The 14,383-nt window shown below is 48.5% G+C and overlaps 1 protein-coding gene across 1 annotated transcript in view; it reads right to left on the reverse strand.

The window, feature by feature from the left end:
- Positions 1-9,658: 9,658 nt before the first annotated feature.
- Positions 9,659-14,383, reverse strand: part of ghrhrl (growth hormone releasing hormone receptor, like) — an 89,170-nt gene continuing 84,445 nt past the window's right edge. Inside the window, exon 14 of the mRNA XM_073052961.1 lies at positions 9,659-10,206. The gene's annotated coding sequence lies outside the window, so the exon portion shown is untranslated. The remainder of the gene's footprint in view (positions 10,207-14,383) is intronic.

Raw genomic sequence — 14,383 nt, forward strand, 5'->3', positions numbered from 1 at the left:
TATTATTGTACCTGCATCAAACACATCCTTCAACATTTTATTTGATGCACGAACATTGAGCCAGACGGTGAAATAAATCCAGCTTTTGCATCGACGACCAGCACAGTCTGAGGGGGGTGCTGGGAGCAGCCCGTAAGGGTCTCCACACTTCCAGTGTCAACATAGCTTGTCCACGGCTCGGCTGCACGCCTTTGGAACGCGGGAGCAAACCTGGGCACCCAGGGCAAATCCACACGATCACAGGGAGAATGCAAAAATATCTTACAGGCAGAGGCGGGAATCGAACTCTGACTGGTGATCACTGGCGAGGATGTGCTGCGAGTATCGCCATGTTTTCATCGCTAACATAGTGTGCCTGAGGCAAGATATCGATCCTCCGGCAGCTCCTGCTATATACGGACCACCCTTTGCATGAAGAGGTTCCTGTTCAACCTCTACCCTCTCTCTTTCGACCTTTGCCCTCTAGTTCTCGAACCCCCCTCCCCCCCCACCCCGGGATGCAAGGCGGTGTGCGGTCGTAGCGGCCGTGTCTCTGCTCAATCACTCCGTAACTCTGCGAGTCTGTGTAGTCATCAGGTCGGATGTGGGCAACATGTAAATGAACTGTAACTCATCTCGGTACTGGTACCCAATTATTTATTAAGATACAACACAGAATAGTCCCTTCCAGCCCTGCCCAGCACCCCCCGATTTAACCCCAGCCTAATCATGGGACAATTTGCAATGACCAATTAACCTACCAGCCGGTTTGTCTTTGGACTGTGGGCAGAAGCTGGAGCACTGGAAGGAAACTCTCGTGGTCACGGAGAGAACATACAAACTTCTTACAGGCGGTGGCGGGAATTGAACCTGGGTCGCCTGTACTGTACAGCTTTGTTCTAACCACTACCCTACCATGTTGCCCTAATTACCAAATGGCAAGACCATTGAGAAAGTGGCGGAATAGAGACACACTGAACATTCTTAGAACAATACAGCACACCGTAGGCCCTTCGGCCCACAAGGCTGTGCTGACCGATATGAACCTACTCCACAATCACTCTAACCCTTCCCCCTGCACAACCCATAACTCTCCATTTTTCATTCCGCCATGTGTCTATCTATGAGTTTCTTGAATTCTCTTCTATAAGATATCGGAGCAGAGTTAGGCAATTCATCCCATCAAATCTGCTTCACCATTCGACCATGACTGATATTTTTTTCCTCTCAACCCCATTCTCCTGCCTTCTTTCCATAACCTTTGACGACTCTACGGATCGGGTCCGGAGCATCCTCAGTGATTTTGGTGTCATTTGGCCGGCTGCTCCGACGGCCAGTCCATCCAGGGAATTCAGGAAAATAATGCAGATCCCTGCGGAACAGGTGACATGGTTAACGTAACACTTTTCAGTGCCGGTGACCGGCGATCGGGGTTTAATCCCGCCACTGCCTGTAAGGAGCTTGTACGTTCTGCCCGTGGCTGTGTGGGTTTCCTCCGGGTGCTCTGGTTTCCTCCCACATTAGCAAGCTGTGGGCCTGCTTCGATGGCTCCAGAAGTGTGGTGAGACTTGTGGGCTGCCCCCAGTACATCCTCGGACTGTGTCGGTCGCTGACACGAACAAGGCATTTCACAATATGTTTCATTTTTCAATAAACGTCTGACAAGTAAAGCTAACCCTATCGCATCTAGAAGCAGACCAGTCAGCCCATCGAGTCTGTACTGACCATCAAACACCCTCTTGCACTAATCTCATTTTTTCAATTCTACTATCCGTTCCCTCAGTGCTCTGCCGTTTGCCTATGCACCAGGAGACCATTTACAACAGAGCACAGTTAAACCCTGAGAGGGTCACCGGGGTCTCCCTTCCCCCGTATTATGATGTTACGTTGTATGCAAGGAGCCTGAAGCACTGTTGAGGATCCCTACCACCCATCCCACAACCTCTTTGACCCTCTACCATCAGGAAGGAGGGACGGGAGCAACAGGACTAGGACTGCCAGACTGGGGAACAGTTTCTTCCCCCTGGCTGTGAGATGAATGAATACCCTGCCACCACCCAGGCCTCGTCACTAAGACAACGAGCTGTTCCCTGTTTACCTCTGCTGTTCACTACAAGCACCTTAAATTATATTTCATTAACTTATTTAGGGTAATATTTTGGTTTATGTGCTGTGTGTGATAGGTTTTGTGGGTGCACTGTGGTCCGGAGGAATGTTGTTTCATTTGGTTATATACGCACAGTCAGATGACAACCTGAGAGACTTCAGATGCTGGAGTCCGGAGCCACGGACAATCTGCCGAAGGAACTGAGCAGATCAAACAGCATCTGTGAGAGGAAAGAACTCTCACAGATTTTTCACTTCTCACAGAGAAATGGCAACAATTCCTTTCCTTCCACAGAATTTCTCCATGAGAGTCAGAGAGTGTAGAAAAATACAGCTCAGAAACAAGCCCTTTGGCCCATCTAGTCCATGCTGAAAAAGATATAAAAGCAGAATGGAGGAAAATGTAATCCATTATGTATTCTGTATTGTGTCATTCCTTCAATAAAAAATATATTTAAAAAACAGCCTACTCCCATTGGCCTGCACCTGGAGCATAGCTCTCCATACCCCTACCATCTATGTACCTATCCAAACTTCTCTTAAACATTGAAATCAAGCTCACATGCACCATTTGTGCTGGCAGCTGATTCCACACTCTCAAAACTCTCTAAGAGAAGACATTTTCCCTCATGTTCCCCTTAAACTTTTCACCTTTCACCCTTAATCCTTGACCTCTAGCAGAGTGTCCATTGAGACAACTTACAGCAGTCAATTAACAAATCAACTCGCGTGTCTTTGGACGTTGGGGGAGTCCGGAGCACCTGAGGAAACCCATGGAGTCAAGGGGAGAACGTGCGAACTCTACGCAGGCAGCACCCGTTGGGGTAGAACGTGGGTGTCTGGAACCGTGGGGCAGCGATGCTGTGAGCTGTACTACACTGCACCAATCTCACTTTAAGATTCAAAGTGCAGAAGATGCAAAGGGAAATAAATGGGACAAAGGAAGACAATGTTAGCATCATTTTGAGACGATGTAATACGGAGGCTTTTTATAAGCCACTGCTCAGACTGCACTTGGGGTATCGTGAGCAGTTTTGGGACCCTTGTTTAAGAAAGGATGTGCTGGCATTGATCACAAGGATGATTGTGGGAATAAAAGGGTTGATGTATGAGAAACTTTTGATAGCTCTGTGCCCATACTTGCTGGAGGTTAGAAGAATGGGGGGGGGGAGATCTCATTGAAGCCTATTGAATATTGGAGGGCCAAGATAGAGTAGACATGGAGAGGATGGTGAGGGAGTCTAGGTACGGAGAATAGGATGTCATTTAGAACAGAGATGAAGGAAAAATTCTTTTGCCAGATGATAGACAGCTGTGGAGGCCAGGTCATTTGGTATATTTAGAGTGGAGGTTGTTAGTAAGGATGTCAAAAGTTACGAGATGAAGGCAGGAGACTTGGGTTGAGAGGGAAAATAAATCAGCCATGATTGTATGGCAAAGAGACCTTGATGGGCTGAATGGCCTTTGGCATATGGACTAATTTATTCAGCCAGAGGGTGGTGAATTTGTGGAATTCACTGACAGACATAGGGCATATTTAATGCAGAAAATGATTGGTAAGGTGGTTAAGGAGAGGAGACTGGGTAGAAAACGGCAGAGTTGATGGGCCAAATAGCCTATTTCTGTTCCTACCTCTTATGGTGTTATGGTCCTATAAGCAACTAGTATAAAGCCCCTCTCTCAACTCACCATTCTCAATTTAAGATTCAAAGTGCAGAATATACGTGGGAGATTCAAAGGGCATCTTCGGTACATACTAGATGGGCTGAAGGGCCTATTATGGTGTTATAGTGTCCAATGTCTCTAAGACGATAGAAAACATCAGCATCAAAGTTGCATGAACAACTTTGGGAATGATTATTGTGGACTTTCCTCAGCCTTCACAGGAAGTAGAGATGCTTCTGGGCTTTCTTTGCTATGGAGCCGGTGTTGAGGGAGCAGGTGAGATTCTCCACCAGGTGAACACCAAGAAGTTTGGTGCTCTTAATGATCTCTACCGAGGGGCCGCTGGTTCAGCAGGGAGTGGTCGCTCCGTGCCCTCCTGAAGTCAACAACCATCTCTTTTGTTTTGTTCACATTCAGAGACAGGTTGTTGGCTCTGCACCAGTCCGTTAGCTGCTGCACCTCCTCTCTGTAAGCTGACTCATCTCTCTCTACTTCTTTTCTTTATTAAGGGAACAACATTTTCAACCCACCAATCCTCTGCTACTTCTCCCGTCCCTATGGATGATGCCAAGATCATTGCCAGAGGCCCAGCTATCTCCTCCCTTGCTTCCCATTCTAGCCTGGGGTATATCTCATCCAGACCTAGTGATTTACCTAACAATGCCTTTCAAAACCTCCAGCAATCCTGTTTCTTAATGTCTATATGCTCAAGCTTTTCAGTCCGCTGTACGTCATCCCCACAATTGCCAAGGTCCTTTTCACTGGTGAATACTGAAGCAAAGTATTCATTAAATACCTCTGCTACCTCCTCCAGCTCCATGCACACATTTCCACTGTTGCTCCTGATTGGTCCTATTCTGATATGGCTCATCCTCTTGCTCTTCACATACTTGTAGAATGCCTTGGGGTTTTCCTTAATCCTAATCGCCAAGGCCTTTTCTTGGCCCCTTCTGGCTCCCCTAATTTCATTCTTAAACTCCTTCCAGGCAATCTTGTGATTTTCTTGAGCCATAACAGTACCTAGTTTCTTCAACCATTTTGGTAAGTTTTTCTTTTCTTCTTAACTATATTTTCTAAATCCTTTGTACACCATGGTCCTTTTACGCTCCCATCCTTTCCCTGCCTCAGTGGAACATACCTATGCAGAACGCCATGCAAATGCTCCCTGAACATTCGCCACATTTCTGCCAAGCATTTCCCTGAGAACATCTGCTCCCAATTTATGCTCCCAAGTTCCCCTTTGTGTGGCATCCATTAGTCTCGTGAGACCATGGATCTGTGCCCTCTCCAGGACGCAGGCCTGGGCAGGGTTGTATGTGAGACTGGCAGCTGCCCATGCAGTGAGTCTTCCCTCTCCACGGCACTGATGTTGTCCAAGGGAAGGGCAAGGGCCGATACAGCTTGGCACCAGTGTCGTCGCAGGAGTTGCCAGAACAAGGTTGAAGGAAACGTCGGACTGCCTTAGGGACTCCAGCTCCGGATTTGTCCTCAGGGTTTACTCCCGAAGCCTTTCCCATGAGTGGGTATGGCCGCAAGGCAGCAGAGGTTTGAAATCAGAGTTTTCCCTCTCTTAGATGGACTGCCTTCCCAGGCTTTCGAGCTCCATCTACCCGAAGCACTGGTTTTAAGGCACCAGGATCTGCCTTTGCCCCTTCTCCTGTCAGTAGAAATGGTTCAGCCGGGCTTAGAGGCTAAGCCACACGAGAAGGCCAGGAGTTGGACTTGGTTGTCAGAGGCTATTTGAGGCGCAAGCCACGAGGAGCACTTTTAGGTAGTGAGAGCTTGTCCCCACTACCACCCCTTGGCTTGACAACCTTGGAACCAAGTTCCTGTCTAATAGCATCATATTTCTCCTTCCCCAAATGAACATTTTCCCAAATTGCTCCTATCCCTCTCCAGCGTGATAGAATTGTGATCACTATCTCCAAAATGCTCTCCCACTGAGAGACCTGACACCTGACCAGGTTCATTTCCCAATGCCAGATCAAGTACAGCCTCGCCTCTAGTTGGCTTATCTACATATTGAATCAGTAAATCTTCCTGAACACACCTAACAAACTCCACCCCATCTAAACCCCTTGCTCTAAGGAGATGCCAGTCAATATTAGGAAAGTTAAAATCACCCATCGCAACCACCTTATTATTATTGGACTGTTCCAGAATCTGCCTCCCTATCTGCTCCTCGATGTCTCTGTTACCATTGGGGGGTCTATTAAAAAAAAACACCCAGTAGGTTTATTGCCCTCTTCCTGTTTCTGACTTCCATCCACACTGACTCAGTCGACAATCCCTCCATGATTTCCTCCTTTTCTGCAGCCGTGATATTATCTCTGATCAACAATGTCACTTCCCCACCTCTTTTGCCTCCCTCCCTCCCTGTTCTTTTTGAAACATCTAAAGCCCGGCACACTCAGCAGCCATTCCTACCCCTGAGACATCCAAGTCTCTGCAATGGCCACATCGTAGTTCCACGTATTGTTCCATGGTCTAAGCTCATCTGCCTTGTTTATGATACTCCTTGCATTAAAATAGACACATCTCAAACCATCAGGCTGAGTGCATCTTTGCTCTATCATCTGCCTATCCTTCCTCACAAACTCTCTAGAAGCTGTCTTTACTTGTGCACCAACTGCCCCATCCTCTGCCTCTTCACTTCAGTTTAAACCCTCCCCATAGCATTAACAACCCTCCCTCCCAGGATATTAGTTCCCCTCTAGTTCAGGTGCAACCCGTCCCACTTGTACAGGTCACCCCTTCCCCAGAAAAGTTTCCAATGATCCTAGAACTTGAAACCCTGCCCCCCGCACCATCTCCTCAGCCACTCATTCATCTGCGCTATCTTCCTGGTCTGACCTTCCCCTGCTCGTGGCGCTGGGAGTGATCCGGAGATGACCACCTCGGAGGTCCTGCTCCTCGGCCTCCTTCCTAACTCCCTGAACTTACCACGCAGGACCTCTACCCCTCTCCTGTCTATGTCATTGGTACCAACCTGTACCACGACCTCCTTCTCACTCTCCCCTTCCAGAATATTCTGCAACCGCTCAGAGACATTCTGAACCCTAGCATCACACTATCCTGCTGAACACAAAGTACACTGCAGATGCTGTGGTCAAATCAACACATACAAACAAGCTGGATGAACTCAGCAGGTCGGGGAGCATCCATGGAAACGAGCAGTCAATGTTTCGGGCCGAGACCCTTCGTCAGGACTAAAGAAGCAAGGGGCAGGGGCCCCAAAAAGACGGTGGGGGGAGGGGAAGGTGCCAGGTGAAAAACCAATCAGAGGAAAGATCAAGGGGTGGGGGAGGGGAAGCAGGGAGGGGATAGGCAGGAGAGGTGAAGAGGGAATGTAAGGGGAAAGCACTATGGGTAGAAGAAGAAGGCAGAGTCATGAGAGAGGTGATAGGCAGCTAGAAGAGGAGACAGAGTGAAAGTGGGATGGTGGAAGGGAGAGGGAGGGAATTACTGGAAGTTGGAGAGTTCGATGTCCATGCCAAGGGGCTGGAGACTACCCAGACGGTATATGAGGTGTTTCTCCTCCAACCTGAGCTTGGCCTCATCTGGGCAGTAGAGGAGGCCATGTATGGACATATCCGAATGGGAATGTGAAGCAGAGTTGAAGTGGGTGGCAACCGGGAGATCCTGTCTGTTGTGGCGGACGGAGTGGAGGTACTCGACGAAGCGGTCCCCCAATCTGTGTTGGGTCTCGCCGATGTAGAGCAGGCCGCACCAGGAGCACCGGATGCAATAGATGACCCCAACAGATTCACAAGTGAAGTGTTGCCTCACCTGGAAGGACTCTTTGGGGCCGTATCTGCTCCCAGGATGAGGCTTTCCATTCCAGGACATCTCAAATGTCCTCTTTTTTTAAGAATCGTGGTTTCCCTTCTGCCGTCGTCAATGATGCCCTCACCCGCATCTCCTCCATTTCCTGCACTTCGGCCCTCACCCCATCCTCCCGTCACCACAACAGGGACCGTGTTCCCCTTGTCCTCACCTACCACCCCACCAGCCTCCGGATCCAGCATATTATCCTCCGCAACTTCCGCCACCTTCAACAAGACCCCACCACCAAGCACATCTTTCCCTCTCTACCCCTCTCCGCTTTTCACAGGGATCGTTCCCTCTGCGACTGCCTGGTCCACACGTCCCTCCCCACAGATCTCCCACCTGGCACTTATCCCTGCAAGCGTAAGTGCTACACCTGTCCCTACACCTCCTCTGTTACCACCATTCAGGGCCCCAAACAGTCCTTCCAGGTGAGGCAACACTTCACTCGTGAGTCTGTTGGGGTATCCTATTGCATCCGGTGCTCCCGGTGTGGCCTCCTCTACATCGGCGAGACCCGACACAGATTTGGGGACCGCTTCGTCGAGCACCTACGCTCCGTCCGTCACAACAGATGGGATATCCCAGTTGCCACCCACTTCAACTCTTCACATTCCCATTCGGATATGTCCATACATGGCCTCCTCTACTGCCATGATGAGGCCAAACTCAGGTTGGAGGAGCAACACCTCATATACCGTCTGGGTAGTCTCCAGCCCCTTGGTATGAACATCGAATTCTCCAACTTCTGGTAATTCCCTCCCTCTCCCTTCCCACATCCCACTTTCACTCTGCCTCCTCTTCCAGCTGCCTATCACCTCTCTCATGATTCTGCCTTCTTCTACTACCCATAGTGCTTTCCCCTTCTTCACCTCTCCTGCCTATCCCCTCCCTGCTTCCCCTCCCCCACCCCTCGATCTTTCCTCTGATTGGTTTTTCACCTGCACCTTCCCCTCCCCCCACTGTGTTTATGGGGCCCCTGCCCCCTCCTTCTTCAGCCCTGACGAAGGGTCTCGGCCCAAAACGTTGACTGCCCGACCTGCTGAGTTCATCCGGTGTGTTTGTACACTCTCCTGGTGTCTCTTTTGTTGCCGCAGAATCCTCTACCTGTCCCCCTAACTATCGAGTCCCCTGTGACTATTGCTCCACCTGACTTCACCCTCCCCTTCTGAGGCTCAGAGCCGACCACAGTGCTATTGGCCTGGCTGCTGCTGCCTGGCCCAGATAGATCACCCCCCCCCCCCCCCCATCGGTATCCGAAGGGGTATACACGCTGCTGAGGGGACTGGCCACAGGGGGACCCTGCACTGTCTTCCTTCTCTTTACCATTTTCGATGTTCCCCCATCTACTCCCCAAATTCTGCCCTCTGGGTGTAACCACCTGTTCAAAAGTCGCTTATATCAATTGCTCTGCCTCCCGGATGATCCTAAGTTCATCCAGCTCAGCTCCAGCTCCTTAATCTGCCACCCTGCCTGCACTGTACAATGGGCAACCAAGACCAAATCAGCAATAACGAAAGGAAAGTTCTACCCTTCTTACCTGTTTGCTTGGCCTCAGCCTCTGGAGTCAAAGCCTCAAAGTTCCCACCCTGACTCCAGCCCCCACTCCAATGATGGCCGCTCCGGTACACCCTCTCTCTCGTTTATGGTTTAAAAGATATGACAAACCACCACACGAGGAGAAAGAGCTCACCGCGTCTGCCTTCTGCGGCCGCCGATGCCTCTGACCTTCCCACACCTGCGCACCAGCTGCTCCGAAGAGCCGGGGTCACCCGTCTCGTAAAGACACCGCCCAGAAGAAGGCAACGGCAAACCACTTCTGTAGAAAAATTCGCCAAGAACCAGCATGGTCATAGCCCACAGCGCATAACAAACAAACCGATCAGTACACAAACTCGCCAAGTTTAAACATTGGGTGACTAACATCCTAAATAAAAAACTTGGTAAAAGTTTGTTGTAGCATAAAAAATTATATATTTTTTATTTTACAAACACATAGCAAATGTAATATAAATTTCTGCTGTGCATATATACTATTAGAGTCATTTGATAAATATCTTTGGAAATTCAGAGTCTTCATATGGGTATTTGTGCCCCTCGCCCTCCGCTCCACAACGTCCCCTGAGAAGAGGGAACTCTCACCTGGAACTCACAAGCACAGTTCCCCAAGGCTGGAGGGACACCCTCGGGGAATATACACTGCATCTCACAGGCTGTATTGACCAGGTGGACATAAAGAACTCCTTGACGCTGCTGTGAAGCGTGGCGGGTTCTTCCCATTGTTTATCCGGTGGCTGTGAGAAATCCCCTCTGGTTGCAATTGTACTGCTGGTGGTACACTCTTCCTGTGCCTCAGCTGGATACCTACATCTCCTACGAGATAGAAGACTCTCCCTGCGGTAAAGTGCTCCTCCGGTAGGTGCCGTGATACCAAAGAGTGGTCCCCCTCCACAACCAGGGTCACGTCAAAATACCAGCCGTGCTCGGTTTTGACTTGGACCATCTCATCAGAGAGGTTCATGCCTCTCACGTGGGATCCTCGGGGAAACGGAGAGATGAGCTCTGGACAGCTTCTCCACAACAGGGTGTCTTCAGACGGTGACGGAGCAGCCAGCTTCGACATTTCACCTGTGTTGCACAAAAGGGACGGGAGATGATTGGGGACAGCTCAAACATCCACATTCCCAAGCCTGTGTTGACATAAAGACCCTGCCAATTGCAAAAGAAAGCATCCTGTCTGAAGCATTGGGGCTTGGTACAGCAAACATTGACCCAGGAAACTGCCGATAGTTGCAGTCACATCATGGAAACCAGCCTCCCTTCCATGGATTCTGTCTGCACTTCTCGCTGCCTCTGGAAAGCAGACAGCATCATCAAAGACCCCTCCCCTCCCAGCCGTTCTCTCTTCTCCCCCCTTCTACTGAGCAGGGCATGCAAAACCCAAAAGCTCATATCACCAGCCTCAAGGCCAACTTCTACCCCACTGTTAACAGTTTCTTGAAAGGACCCCTTGCTCCGGGTCCTGCCCCCTTCTCGCTGCTTCCATCAAGAAAAAGGTACAGGAACCTCAGGACTCACACCACCAGGTTCAGGAAGAGTTATTGCCCCTCAACCATCAGCAAGGAGGTACAGGAACCTCAGGACTCACACCACCAGGTTCAGGAAGAGTTATTGCCCCTCAACCATCAGCAAGGAGGTGCAGGAACCTCAGGACTCACACCACCAGGTTCAGGAAGAGTTATTGTCCCTCAACCATCAGCAAGGAGGTACAGGAACCTCAGGACCCACACCACCAGGTTCAGGAAGCGTTATTGCCCCTCAACCATCAGCAAGGAGGTGCAGGAACCTCAGGACTCACACCACCAGGTTCAGGAAGAGTTATTGCCCCTCAACCATCAGCAAGGAGGTACAGGAACCTCAGGACTCACACCACCAGGTTCAGGAAGAGTTATTGCCCCTCAACCATCATGCACTTGACCAAAGGGGATAACTTCACTTGCCCCACCATGGAAATATTCCCACAACCTATGGACTCATTTTCAAGGACTCTTCATTTCATGTTCTCAGTATTTATTGTTTATTTATTTATTATTATTTCTTTCTTTTTGTATTTGCACAATTTGTTGTCTTTTGCACTCTGGTAGAATGTCCAAGTTGGAATGGTCTTTCACTGATTCTGTTATGGTTATTATTCTATTATGGATTTATTGAGTATGCCCAGAAGAAAATGAATCTCAAGGTTGTATATGATGACATATATGCACTTTGACAATAACGTTACTTTGAATTTTGAAACTTGATCTCAGTCTACCTTGTTATGATCTTGTTTCCCTTCACTGCACTCTCTCTGTAGCTGTTACACTTCACCCTGAATGGTTACCGTTTTACCTTGTTCTGCCTCAATGCACTGCGTAACGATCTGATCTGTATGAACAAGAGAGGTTTCTCACTGTATCTTTCTACATAAGACAGCAGTAAACAAATTCTAATACCAAAGTTAACTCTGCCATGGATGGCCCCAAGCCCGGCTGCGAAAGGAGGAGGGTCGCGCATGGGATGAGCAACCCCTTCCCATAAAAACGCAGAGATACAGAAATGCCAGCAGAAGCTTCACAGCTCTCTCTTGAGAGGTCCCGAGAGAGATGGAGAGGAGATCAGAGCAGCATTGAAAAGTTCTATCCATCGGCTACTTCTATCTGAGCGATCAGGACAGGAGTCACATCTTATGTTTATTTTTAATTTCCTTTCCTTTAATGTAATTGTGTGTGGATTAATTGCAAATAAACACTTTTCACTGTATCTAGGTACTGGTGACAATAACAAACCCATTACTGAATCTGAATGGCAGGTTCATGGAGAACGTGGTGGAAAAGAGACACAGGACATACTTAAAACGGTACATCTCCGTGCAGGCCCTCTGGTCCATGTTATTGTGCTGACTGATACAAACCTACTCAAAGTTCAAAGTAAATTTTATAATCAAAGTACGTATATGTCACCATATACAACTCCAAGATTCATTATCTTGTGGGCATACTTAGAAAATCTATAGAATTGTAACCATAAGAGAATCAATGAAAGATCTCCTAAGTAGAGCGTTCAAACAGCAATAAACATCAAGAACATGAGATGAAGAGTCCTTGAAAGTGAGTCCGTAGGTTGTGGGGACTTTTCAATGATGGGGTGAAGTTGAGTGAAGTTACACACACAAAATGCTGGAGGAACTCAGCAGGCCAAGCAGCATCTATGGGGAAAAGTACAGTCAATGTTTTGGGCCGTGAAGGACAGGTTTCAGTTCGAAACATCGACTGTACTCTTTCCCATAGATGCTGCCTGGCCTGCTGAGTTCCTCCAGCATTTTGTGTTTGTTGCTCGGATTTCCAGCATCTGCAGATTTTCTCTTGTTTGTTGAATGAAGTTATCTCGTTTGGTTCAAGAGCCCGATGGTTTTGAGGTAGTAACTGTTCCCGAACCTGGTGGTGGTGAGTCCTGAGGCTCTGCACCTTCTTTCTGATGCAGCAGTGAGAAGAGAGCACATTGTCGGTGGTGGGAATGGATGCTGCTTTCCTGTGACATCATTTCATGAAGATGTGCTCAGTGGTGGGGAGGGCTTTACCCATGCCGTATCCACTACTTTTTGTAGGATATGTTATGCCCTCCTGTATTAGGCACATGTTGGAATTAACTTCAACCACTAGCCTTCAGATTTGAATATGCATTGAGATTAAATTTAAAATGCAGATCAGAACAGTAAAATGCAGATTGGACAGACCAGGAAACAGGCACTTAACTAATTGTCTACAAATGCACAAACGCGATCAACATGGGTATGATAGTAATTAACACTTACTTTGGGTGTGACGGTGGGAAGATCCAGGTATTTGAAACTGTTGCATGTAGTTCAAAGGAAGCACTGTATGTAAGGATCTGTTTGAATTGTTCTGGATTTTTCTTTGATCTTTGGCACATATAATGTTGTGTAGGGCTAGACAGGCATAGCAGACCTTGCTCCAAAAGGGAGGGAGGGAGGGAGGGTGTGTGTGTGTGTGTGTGTGTGTGTGTGTGTGTGTGTGTGTGTGTGTGTGTGTGTGTGTGTGTGTGTGTGTGTGTGTGTGTGTGTGTGTGTGTGTGTGTGTGTGTGTCTCTCTCTCTCTCTCTCTCTCTCTCTCTCTCTCTCTCGTGACTGCATAGGCTGTCAGCTTTTTTGTGTTAGGAGGTGTGAAGGGAGAAGAGGTGTTGGAGTTGTTAAAATACATTAGGACCAATAAGTCCCCGGGCCCTGATGGAATATTCCCCAGGCTGCTCCACGAGGCGAGGGAAGAGATTGCTGAGCCTCTGGCTAGGATCTTTATGTCCTTGTTGTCCATGGGAATGGTACCGGAGGATTGGAGGGAGGCGAATGTTGTCCCCTTGTTCAAAAAAGGTAGTAGGGATTGTCTGGGTAATTATAGACCAGTGAGCCTCACGTCTGTGGTGGGAAAGCTGTTGGAAAAGATTCTCAGAGATAGGATCTATGGGCATTTAGAGAATCATGGTCTGATCAGGGACAGTCAGCATGGCTTTGTGAAGGGCAGATCGTGCCTAACAAGCCTGATGGAGTTCTTTGAGGAGGTGACCAGGCATATAGATGAGGGTAGTGCAGTGGATGTGATCTACATGGGTTTTAGTAAGGCATTTGACAAGGTTCCACATGGTAGGCTTATTCCAAAAGTCAGAAGGCATGGGATCCAGGGAAATTTGGCCAGGTGGATTCAGAATTGGCTTGCCTGCAGAAGGCAGAGGGTCGTGGTGGAGGGAGTACATTCAGATTGGAGGGTTGTGACTAGTGGTGTCCCACAAGGATCTGTTCTGGGACCTCTACTTTTCATGATTTTTATTAACGACCTAGATGTGGGGGTAGAAGGGTGGGTTGGCAAGTTTGCAGATGACACAAAGGTTGGTGGTGTTGTGGATAGTGTAGAGGATTGTCAAAGATTGCAGAGAGACATTGATAGGATGCAGAAGTGGGCTGAGAAGTGGCAGATGGAGTTCAACCTGGAGAAGTGTGAGGTGGTACACTTTGGAAGGACAAACTCCAAGGCAGAGTACAAAGTAAATGGCAGGATACCTAGTGTTGTGGAGGAGCAGAGGGATCTGGGGGTACATGTCCACAGATCCCTGAAAGTTGCTTCACAGGTAGATAGGGTAGTTGAGAAAGCTTATGGGATGTTAGCTTTCATAAGTCGAGGGACAGAGTTTAAGAGTCACAAGGTAATGATGCAGCTCTATAAAACTCTAGTTAGGCCACACTTGGAGTACTGTGTCC

This window comes from Hemitrygon akajei, chromosome 8 (assembly GCF_048418815.1).
Source record: "Hemitrygon akajei chromosome 8, sHemAka1.3, whole genome shotgun sequence".
Taxonomy (NCBI): Eukaryota; Metazoa; Chordata; class Chondrichthyes; order Myliobatiformes; family Dasyatidae; genus Hemitrygon; species Hemitrygon akajei.